Here is a 12,191-nt window from a genome sequence, read left to right on the forward strand (position 1 = left end):
GAAGCAGATGCCACATAATGAGAAAGGCAGTGAAGAAACTGAGCACGAAGAGGGTTGCCCTAGGAAAACTTAACTATTTGACTAAGTAGAACATTAGGACCAAATCCCATAGTCTGAAGTTTTGCCCACTTGCTTAATTTTTTGTCCTTTATAGCATTGTTCTTTTTTCTTCATCGTACGTTGTATTCTTTGCTCGTGCTGTGACAAATTATTGTGTATACAATAATTACAAATAATTGTAAGGGCAGCCGACATCATTCAGACATCAAAATGCCCGCTAGAGCACTTAGACACTCAAGTGACCTTAAATACACTCCCTGAGAGTACAGTCTGGCCTCTAGCTTTTAAGTGCAGGTGATTCTATATTATTTCATTTTGGTTCTAGCTGGGCTTGGAATTTGCATCCCTGTGCCATCAGAATGGCCTGGAGTTTCTTAATTACCAAACAAATGGAGAGTAGCTGCTTGATTTTGACAGCTCCTTTGTGTATCATTCTTCACAGAACATGAATGATTAATGGAATTTTCCCAACACAGTCAAAGTTGTTTACTGATGGAATTAAAGCTGAAATTGGCAGTGCTCTTTAGGGAGGACTTTTTCTATAATGTCACCAGACCTGCCAAGAGCCCCTAAAAAATAGGGACAATTAGTGATGGGTCAGAAGGATTCTGGGTATTAAAAGGTTTGGTTCTCTCCAAGGAAAGTGAAAAGGAGGGGTGGCCAGCGAGGTGAAAAAAGAAAGAATAAAATCCTTAAAGCCTTTCTTTGATTTTCTTCATGGCGTAATATCCTTGGACCCATGATCTTCAATTAAAAGGGAAAAACAGTTAAATTTACAGTCTCTGAAGATAAGAAGTACACGGAAGAAGCCAACTAAAGGACACCAATTGTTTTGTTGCCGTTTTGAGCATTAGAAATGGCTGGAGCAACAACTATCTGGTGAAGAAGGCAATTGGTACTGGTAGACAGAATGGAAGGTGATTGATGCTTCTGCCATTGGATGGCCTGGGGAGCTGATGTCACTGTAACTGTGCCAATATGGGGACTTTGGGGATGTGCAGAGGAAGCAGATGGAGAAGAAACTTGTGGTCACAGCATGTAATGACAGCACGAGAGGAAACCAACTCCAATGAGTAAGGCAAAGCTGTGAAGAAAATCATCTAGAATTATTCTGAACATATTCATAAGTATTCCTTTTTTTCCTGTATTTTCATCATTTGCCCTTACATTGCCAGATTCCACAGGCAGAAAAATTTGTGGGAGTAATATCCTCCCATCAGCAGTGGTTCATCTGGGACACACTTACGAAGTTCATAAGAAAGGCAAGCCCTACGCAGCATGCTCAATGTTTAAAGTGTTTTATGAATAACTTCACACCAACCCCTGGAGATAGTTAGATAAGCATGTGATTTATTTTTATTTCCATTTTCCAGATGGAGAAAAAATGGTGGAATGACCTTCTAAAGGCCGCAGAAGGAGTTGAAACTGAGATGAGATCAAGGAGCTCCTGACTACCCTGCCCCCAGGGAAAACATCAGATTGTTCTGCATCTCTCTTCTGCAACTATTGCACTGACAAAGGCCTTTTGCCACACTCACATAAGCGTGTCTACAAGATGGATTTTTATGACTGCAGTGGAATTTGGGAGATGGCCGGGACACTTTGGTTTCCAGCAATCCCATATCATACTTCCCTCATGTGCTTCTCTCTCTCCTGCCTCTATGCATTTTTCAATAAACCGGCAAAATTACCCATGAGCAAGGCTGTAAGGGACAGCACAGAGCCAGTGAAATCATACGCCTCCTGTGCTTGTATAGTTAGCAGCAAGTGTATATAACACAGCCCTGCCCTTCCTCTTCTAATGAAAGTGGCTCGCCACCAGGTAGGTGATCTGCTGCCAAAGGAGATTAATCTCCGCTTTTAGAACGTGTTTTGGGGTTGGAAGGGATATCAGCCGCTTTGATATGTTTTTAACATCATCTAAAGCGTAGCCAAGGGATACAATCGTACCCTTGAGAGAGCGAAGGTACAATACGTAGCTAAGTGCCTCTAATCCACAGTAGCATGATTATCTATTGATAACTGCCTCCTCCCCTTCAGCTGTCCTCCCGATCTTGAGTTTGGTTAATAAAAACAAATGAATTCAGCATGCCACGGCATAGAGGAACGAACGTGTTTTAGGGGTATTGAGGCAGGGAAAGGTTAACTGTTCTGTTTTGTTTTCTTTTCTTTTAATGCAAAACCCAACTGGCGCGGTGATCTCCAGATATGCACAAATACCGATGCCAGATATTCACTCGCACAGACAAAAGTAATACAAGTACAAAAGGGAAGGCTGGGGTGGAGGAAGGGGAAATGGCTGGGGCCAAGAACTTGAAGCCAATTCTTGCCACGATGTACTCTTACTGCCTTTGTGATCCTGAGCAAGCCTTTTAGATTAAATTTAATAGTGAGGACTGGATCCAATGTCTGATACTAATTAGAAAACAAAAGGCCCTTTCACCTTCCGCTACTAAATTCGCCTGAAGTTATTTATCTGTAGTTAATTCTGTACTATTGTATCCTAAAGTCAGACTTCAGGACAGATGAAGCCCTGTAGTTGCAATTGACATCTGTAGGATATTTAGTTTGATAATATTGCTCATGATAACTTCACGGATCATTTTCTTTTTTTTTTTTTGTGATTAAGGAAAAGCAGTAACACCCTTGTTTTACACCACCTCCACAAAGTTATGAGAAGGTGTACAATTTTGTATGGTTTTTCTAAGAAATGGAAGATCTTCCAAGCAAGGCTCAAGAAAGAGAATCACCCTATAAGTCAGTGTTGGAAACGCAGACTGGAAAATCAAGTGCCGACTTTGCATTGTCGCAGATAATAGATGGTGAATGGTGGGCTCAAGTTTAGTGACATGCACTTCGGCTGTGCAGAGTTACTCGTGTTAGACTACTGTAACATGAAAAGGATCGTTCACGTGGCACAGCAAGATGGTACAGTTAGATGCATGCACCACACAGCCATTTATTTGGCTTCTGTCCGTTCCTCGCTGGGAATTAAACTGAGAAGAAATTCTCTTCCAAGGTTTGAAAAGCATCTGCAAAAGTTAGAAACTCCTAGGGAAAAAAAACAACAAAAAAAAGAAAAACACAAACACAAAACAGCTTATTTGTTCATCCATCATATTTTCCAGGCAACTGTTCTCTTGAGGAACATGCAAACGAATAGCCAAGAGTGAGTGGCGGAAAAGATACACGTATATGAATTCCTTAAAGCAAGGCACGTCTTGGAGCTACTTTCATGTTCTTTCCTGATGCTGGCGAGGGTGGGGCAGAAGTCTGGGAAGAAATCAGTTGGCCTGGGAAGGCATGGGCCCTACTTAAGAAAACAAAAATTCCTGGAGGTATGCCTTGTTCAGCCATTGCAAGTGTCCTCAGAGGCCAAGCACTACTATCACGTTCATTTGATGGCTCTTAAACTACATTAAACTGTCCAAAGGCACCCAACCAAACGTCACAGTAAAACAAAAATCAATTGATCGCATGCCCGGGCAACACTTACCATGGGCTGTACTTATTTTGGATAAAGACCTACGAGGAAGTTTTTTTAAAAGAATGCCCCGAAGGTAACAAGCACTTAGCAAGATATTTAAAAAAAACAACCACGGCACTCCGGCTTAAGGCAGCCATTGCAAAAAAAGTCCCAATAATCTGATCTCTGACAAAGGAGGGCCTGTCAGGTCGGTAACCCAGAACTGAGGTAAGGGTTTCATATAACAATACTGCTTGACGTGGTATTCATTTTCAACCTACAGTGGTAAAAGTTCAATCTAACAGCAGCTGTCAAATACCTTTGGCTAATCCCCCGTAGCTGCTATGATACAATTTTGGTGGTGTGAAACTTGGCATCACCTGACCCCAACAAGGCCACAGCACTGTTAACGCTTTGCCTTTGGGAGGCACACGAGCGGGTCAGAGTGGCTACAAATTTCCCTTTAGATATTTAGGAGAAAGACCTGCTCACGCTACAGACCACAGCTCTGCTGTGCTCTGTGCCACAGTAGTGCAGAAATGTGTTTCTTTCCAAATCATTAAAGCCTGGCACTTCAGAGCAGGGCTCGAGGGAAAATGTCCCTGGCTCTCTGTGCCTTCCCTCCTGTATTTCAAAATATAGATGCTAAGCTTCAGTGCACCTTCCTGTTGGATTTTCAAACAACTTGGTGTTTTACAGGCTTCAGGATATTATAAATATTGGCTTTTTTTTTTTTTTTTTTTTTTTTTTTTTTTTTTTTTTTTTTTCCTCTGAGCTGTTCAGGGCATTTTAATGCTTGGGCAGTGCAATGTGATGTGAGTAGCCGAATGGAAAGAGCCAGGTTAATGATTCTCACATCCCAGCAAACCCCAAACACAGATCTCTCCGTGGGAACACTGCCCGAGGGTTAGAGAAGGCTACTGGGACGTCTCTCCCCATCAGCCTCGGACCTCTACTTTGTTCTTATCTAAATACTACATGTGCTAATGCCTTCCCCGTGAAGCAGGCTACATGGTTCTCAGTAAGACTTAATGTTTTGATGGCTATTTGTGTGCAGATGGAGGGTGGCCTGACATGCTGTCCAAGTGGACCTGAAGCCAAGGGTCAGCGTCATCCTGATATGAAGCACCTTGCAAGAAAAAAAGTAAAATGCCTGAGACCAGTGCTGTAGGTGGCCAGTATGAGGTATCCTGCCATCCTGCATGTAGGCTGCATCTTCATAAAGAACCTGTACATGAGCAGAAACTGATTCCATTCTGATATTTTTACCATAAATTCTACCGAGCTCCGCTTTATTCATCATCTGCACCTGCAAAGGCTTTTCTGTGTCATCTCAGATTAATTCCCCTTGAGTCTTCTTTGATGAGACATTCCACATATCCTAAATTCAGGATGTGAAATGAATGGAAAGCGGGGATGAGAAATGCCCTCTCTGATCACAGCTCTGTCAATGTCCTGAGCCTATGCCACCTTTCAGGGGGAAATTCAGACAAAGCTGATGGATGCGGCCAGCAGTCTCTGCATGTCTAGACAATCTGCATAGTTTTCCTCATCCAAACAGGCAAGTCTGAGACACTCAAGGCAAAACACTTTGGGGTGAGCTTTGAGTCCTTTCAGTAGCTCTTCAAGTCTCACCTTAACCTCAGCCGCCTTCTCTTTGTATATATTGGGCTTGAACCCTTAGTTAATGGAAACTTCTGAGATTGCATTTGGCACTGGGGACAACCCATACGGGCAAAGCACCAGAGGATGAAGCGTTTCCTAACTCCATTTCAGGGCAATTTATCTGGGAAACACTGGCAGCACTTTTTCAACTGTGATTGGGCTTATTTTACACCTCAGAACAACCGATGTTCTTGTTCTTAGTTGTGTTTGTTATTTAACTCTACAGACTTCTCCATTTATTTGCTGTTCTTACTTTGAATTAATAATGATAATAACAGCAGTTTTAATGAAAATAAGGAAAAAATCAACTCCTTTTTTCTTTAAGGTACACAGCATTGTTCCACTTGATTGGCTATAACAAACTCAACTCCTTTGAAAGTAATGGAATTACACTGCCAGCACAGTTCACTGGTCTGCCTCATTTTGGATAATTCATCTCCCTTAATGTCTCAGCCACACTGAAGCACAGCATCACTTGCTAAGCTGTGGGAGCTCAGCATTGCAACCCGGCAGTCCCAAATCTCAGCCATGCCCTGAAAGCACCAAACGCTCAAATTGGCATAATAAGGCCAAGGACCCACTCTGAGTGTGTGATCCAAGTATTTCATTGAGAATAAAGGGGAACGAGGTGGTTTATTTAGCCAGATGTCACCTAAGGTTTAGAAATGCACCTGTTTAAAAATCCAACTGAAAATTCACCAAGTCCACCTTCCTGTGTCAGAGTTCAGGTATTTATATCACAGAGTTCACAACCAGATACCACTAAATGGGGCTACCTACTATACTTGCTTGAATCAGCCCAACAACTCTACCTGCTGATAAAAAGCATGATTTCAGAGAATATCAGTTTTTAACAGGGATACCGTTCTAACACAGAGCACTGAGAAGTTCATCGGGCTGCCAGCTAGCTGGGGATGTCGTCTGCCACGTCTCATGCAGCGTGTGTCCATTAGGAAAGGAGTCACATTTAGCACACTACAATTTACCTGCATGATTAACCATTGGCGGTGTTTTGGATGTCTAATGAGATTATATTGGGTTTATGTACAATTTCCTAAGTAGGCTGACTGATAGATTGATCAAGGGTAGATGGGATCTGACAGCAGAATATTATGGCAGAATTCTTCCAGTGATGGATGAGCCCACCTTGACACAAACTCCAAAGCTTCGCCTCTTAGTAATAAATCTCAGCATGAAGTCATCTGTCTCTGACCTGAAGCTTGAAATCAACAACTCAGGATACTGAAGTTTCATCCTCTTTATGAACATTTAAGTTGCCTCAATGGCATAAATACACACCTCCCACATTCAATCTCTTTAATTGTGGCAGGCCTTACGTTGATTTTATTTTTATTTTTCTGTTTTACAAAAGCTGGGGAATCACAACCAATTCTTTCTCTAGCCAAGGAGATCACTGCGAATAGATTGCGTTCTGCATGATGCTTAATGAGCCATGATTGGGATAGGTGAGGGGAAATGGCACTTTGGATTGATTTAGAAAGGATTCAGTGGAGGCAGTGTACAACTCCACAAATAGCAGCAGGTCTTATGGGGTGCCATAGAATTATATAACAGGAACCTCAAGTAAAACCTTCAAAATGCGCTGCTGACTTGGGAATTTATCTCTTATTTTCAAAGGCTATTTAAAGCCAGATTCTGGAAAATACAGCTAGTGCAGCAGAAATGCTGTCACATCCTGAAGCAGTGATTGAGCACCTGGTGGGATGTCAGGGCCTACCCAGGGAAGCTCAGGTGCATGCAATGCAATGCAATGCAATGCAATGCAGCTGTGTGACCGGAAGGGATGGAGCCAGGATCCACCCCTTCCCAGCTCTCATTTAAGGGCTGGCAGTGGAGGTGAGAGTATCTGTCTGGAGATCTCTGTCTTCCTGAGGCCTTTTGAAGGTAAGTATTTATTTACTTACTTATTTATTTATTTATTTATTTGCATTCACAGCTGTTGTTGTATTTGGTCTTGTCTGTATTTGCTGCAGCCATTGACTTTGCCACTCTGCTATTGTCATTGGGTTTTCCATTACTCAGAGGGCTTTTTCGAAGCAACAGAGTGAGTAACTTTCAGCAGGAGGTTATCACATAGGCTTAGAAAACAAAGTAAACATTTTCCTGAAGCCCACTTGTAGAATGTTCTGTATACTCTTGAACTTAGAAGTTGAAATATATCATTCCTTGTTCCTAAGTTGTAGTATGCACAGAATATAGGATGGCTCACTGTGGTGGTCATACTATTCAGAATTAGTAATCTAATTTGACCAGGATGTGATCCCAGGCCACTGAAGATACTGTTGCCCTATTTTTTAAAGGGATTTTAGCACCTAATTCTTACCAGTTTCAGTGAGATTCGTGTGCATAGGTCCTCAGATCAAGTTTACTTCCACTCATAATGTAAAAATGTGAGGTGGTGTAATAGAAGCCCCCTAAGCCCTGTGTTGGTAGACATTATGGGTACGTACTGTAGCTCCCTGACTTAAGTAATGCATTCAGGTGACCTACTGTAGATGTCTTCATCTGTCAAAACCAGGAAACAGGGTAGCTAAGAGACGATTCTGGAGTATTCTGAGATGACAGCAGTCTGGTATTTAAGGAGGTTAATGCAATACTAACAGGGGCCTGACTAAAGAGTTCATAAGACAGATGAACCCACCTGAATTTTGAGAGTTTGAGCAGGTAGATTTTTAACTCGTATTCAGTACTGCTTTGGGTGTTTCTCCTCTTTAAATAAAAGGGAGGAGATTACCAGGAGATTGCCATAATTGACAGCTTTTTTTTACCAACTTTCTTGTCTGCATCTTCTGGGTTTAGGATGGCTGATAACATAACAATGTCATGGCCAATGAGAAAAATCAACTTGGAGGACAAAATTCACCTCCTGACTAACTCCGGTAGACCTAAGTGCACTCTGAGATTTTATTTCTGCTAATATCAAAGTCTAGAAACTGATGTAGCTGTATTATTGTCAACCCCTGTAGTGAGGCTGGGGAAGTAGGAATAACAGTTAAGATAGCCCTGTGTGAATAATTCATAGGGAATAATTTATTTGATGAATTGACCTTTTTTTTTTTTTTTCCCTTGTCCGTGGCCCTATCCTCAAGCAGCCTCTGATTATTTTTTTTTCTCTTTTCTGTTGTTACTCAAATTGAAAATATCTGCTGAATAATTTCTGAGGATAATTCTTGTTCTGCAAATTTGTCCCTGAGCAGTTTGCTGTGAACATTTGGTATCTGAAATTCCAGTGCTCGCCAGACACACAGATCTCGTGTTGTTATTCCCATTCTTTGCATAAAGGGGACATATATTTGAAACAGTACATTTTCCACTCTAACTATTGGCAGTTAAGAGTCCTTTAATGTAGCGTTAAGCTTGGCAAGGTGTGTATTTGATTATAAGCCCTCAGTACTGATTTGTATGAGATAAATAACATGTATAAGGGAAGGGAATAAGGCTTTTCTTCAGGGATTTTCTTATCACCCTGTAGGTGCCTCCTTCTTGGCTCTTAGCTGCCCAATAAGAGCTCAAGAAAGCCACGAGTCAAGGGGAACAAATTCTCATTTGAAGTAGAATAAGCCAAACTGTCACCCCTGTCAGCAGCCCAGAGCTGAGTAGAACCTCCACCTCACCTGGAGCCAGCCCAAATCTTCAAGACTTGCCCAGCCTGCTAAGCCTGATGCAGAAATAATACTAAAACTTGGTGTCTTTGGTAATATTAAACTATTCTTTATTTTACAGCTCCCACTGTGGTTTCTGAATGCTTTGGTGCTGAGCAGCTCCTCAATTCCCTCTGAGGCACAATCATTTGTTTACTTGCTCTGCTCATTTCATTCTGCACTTGTGTATGGCAACTACAAGATGGCATGTCGACTCTGAGAATTTGGGGGGAAAAAGGGAGGGAGACAGTTAAAAGTTCCAGCCCTGAAAGCTTTTGACACATCTTTCTGTCCATGTAATCAATCTTCTAAGTTTCCAAGAGCAGCTGAGATTTTTAAAAACAGCTGTAATCTGTGGTCATTGATGGTGGAGTAGATTGTTTGCCAAACTATTACCATAACTGTCAACCGAAATCAGAAAAATAATCTCATTGTGCTGGACAGATGCCTTTCCTGCATTATTGATATAGTCGCTGCAGAGTAATGGAGAAATATAAAGCATTGTTCTATTTACAAAAGGAGATTGGCCAAGTCCTTGAGAGTGAGCAGGAGGGACAGGCACTTAAAGGAAGTGAGATATAGTCAACTCAGTAAAAGTTATGTGTCAGGGTCATGTGGCCTCCATAGTCAGCAGTAGAATCTCAGTTTTCAATAGCTTTTCCTCTCCTTTCTCACTTTCAGATTTAGCTCCAAAGCTTAATCTCTGACTAAATGAGCTTACTAGTGCTTCAGTGCAGCACCATGGAATTCGCACAGCTTTTTCCTCTTGCCTCTGGCTGCCCCAAATGCATCTCGGGGACTGCCACGCTTCCAGAACATGCTGAAAACAGTGCATTCACCATGCTCCACTTGATAGCAAGGATAAAGCAAGTCAGCACTGCCCAGTAGGATACAATACAGGAGAGTTTTGTTTGCTTGCCATCGAGATACTTCTGAAAACACTGTGCAAAGCAATGAACTAAATGTGAGCATTGCAGCAAATCCTTAGGCAGATGGAGCAGCCAGCCTGCATTTAGCCGTAGCGCCCACAGAGTCTTTTGCTGTTACAAATGTTTGTATATAGAGAGGGGCCCAATTTTGCTTCAGAATCTGCTACAGTGAACCCATAACCCCAAGTTCCCCATTTATAGCACAAATGAATAAATATCTATATATTCAGAGGACTGGAGGTGGTACTGGAGCTTCTATTTTCATCTGAACACCATGCAGGGGTCAAGTACAGTGAAAGTCCCGTGATCAGCTGAGGACAGGCTCTGGGAGATGCATGGTTTCATGTCCCCTTTAATTTTAATTTATTTTAAAATTACCTCACATTTCACTGCAGGGAAAAGTTTCTCTTCTCATCAGCTTTTTGAAAATATAAAATTGGATTTTATTATTTTTTTTTTTTTAGCAGGAATTATCAGTGTAAGTAGCCCTTGGTTTCTCTTGAAAAGAGAGATTAGCTGTTACAAAATGACAGCGGTTTTTAGCTTGTTCTTGTTGAAAAGCAGCTATCTGAGATCCAAGCCTTATTTTGGAAGTAATATAAGTACTCTTCAGTAGCTTAATGTTTTGAGGCAATACATGGCTTTTGCCTTTCCTTCTGGGGACAAAAACATACAGATGCACTCTTTGTCTCACCGCAAATAAAGATGGAAGTAAAATCAGTTCATCAAATGTGGTGTAATGAGAATTATTGTCATGGTATAAAAATAAATTAATTAACAACAACAAAACTGGTTTTGCCTCAGTCTGTGTAAGAGCCACCACAGTGAAGTGAACCAAAACAACAAAAAACAACAGGGCTAATTGGAGGACAAATTCTTCCTGGTTAGTCGTGGTCAATAAATAGCTCAGGCCCATCACGTGGGCTGTAAAACATTTGTAGCTTTCACATGAGAGCAACTTACTGTGAGCAAAATGCCTGACCGGCCTCATGCAGAATAAACTGGGGCCAGGGAAGGAGTGCATGAAGTGTCCTTGACACTGTATTTGTCTTGACTCACTCTCTCCTGCTTCCAAGTTGTGTTCTACTTACTGAGATGCTCCAAATCCATTAGCACATGCCATGGCCAAGTAGTCTGTCCTAAACCTTTGGTGCGTTACACCACCAGTGTACACTTACCACCACCATACAATTGCACACACGTACACGAGCAAATAATGATCCCAATAGTGTTTTTAATTGAAAAGCATAAATTTGGCCTGCTAAATCTATTAACGATTTGTTTTAATTAGGAACCCAGCTGCTTCCTGAGATTTCACAGTCTGGGTTTCAGAACTTTAACCGTACTGAAAATGAGTCTCAAGTGAGTTGCTTTGAGTCTTTCAGCTCAGCATTTTTACCAACTTCTTGGAAGAGGGAGGTTTCAAAAACTTTCCACAGTGTGCTCGTCATTCCTCTTCTGTCCTTGGCTCATACTGACACATAGAAGGCAAAAGCAGCCTTTGGATTTTAACACGTGAAGATGAGGAGGGAAGTGTCTCCCTCCTTACAGTATCATAGAATGGCCTGGGTTGAAAAGGACCTCAAAAATCATCTAGTTTCAACACCCCCTTCCCCCCCCCCCCCCCCTTGCTATGTGCAGGGTTGCTGACCCGACCAGACCACCAGCCCAGGTTGCCCAGAGCCATGTCCAGCCTGGCCCTGAACATCTCTAGGGATGGCACACAGGGATCCACAACCTCTCTGGGCATCCTGTTCCAATAGAGAATAGTTGAAGTCCACTACTGGTCTTACAAATGTCATTCTTGGAGAGCCTCACATCTGACCAACATACTGCCACCCAAACCATTCCTTGCCCAGCACAGAGAGTGCAGTTACTTAATCAGACTTCCTGGTAGGTAATATAACTGTTACTTTCTTTTGTTGAAATCTGCAAGTTAAATTCAGGACAAAGCCTGTCAGATTTAAGGATCCCATCTTTCAGCTCAGAGAAGCCAGGCAGTAAATGTCACCTTTTCTTTGGACAGTAATTTAATGAGATCACACACTAATGAACTTCAGGGCATTCCAACACTCACTCCTGCTATGTTTGTATTGCCAGCGTTAGCCCGTTGCTGAACTGACAAAGCACGCATCATGCTGGCAACAGTGTATGGTCACTTAAGGCAAGTCATCCTCCGAAATAGCCGAAGTTCTTCCATCTTCATATAAGACTACTTCTATAATGCTTTTTTTTCTTTTTCTCTTTGCAATCTAATGCTGGTTTAGTGGTTGACACCCTTACAGCTACTTATGACTCCAGCTCGTGGAAAAGTTACAAGAGGAGGAGAGAAAGCAAAGTCAAGAGAGGCAGCAATGCATGCCATCTTCCGTGCTGGTGAAGGACAAAGCAGCCCTGGTTTTAACTGTG

The 12,191-nt window shown here is 42.0% G+C and overlaps 1 long non-coding RNA gene across 1 annotated transcript; it reads left to right on the forward strand.

Annotated features, from left to right (window-relative positions):
* The first annotated feature begins 7,056 nt into the window (after positions 1-7,056).
* Positions 7,057-10,571, forward strand: LOC121111587. The gene is made up of 2 exons (XR_005862676.2): positions 7,057-7,876; positions 8,936-10,571. It is a non-coding gene; the product is annotated as an uncharacterized LOC121111587 (long non-coding RNA).
* The last annotated feature ends 1,620 nt before the right edge of the window (positions 10,572-12,191 follow it).

Source organism: Gallus gallus, chromosome 10, assembly GCF_016699485.2.
Source record: "Gallus gallus isolate bGalGal1 chromosome 10, bGalGal1.mat.broiler.GRCg7b, whole genome shotgun sequence".
NCBI classification, from domain to species: domain Eukaryota; kingdom Metazoa; phylum Chordata; class Aves; order Galliformes; family Phasianidae; genus Gallus; species Gallus gallus.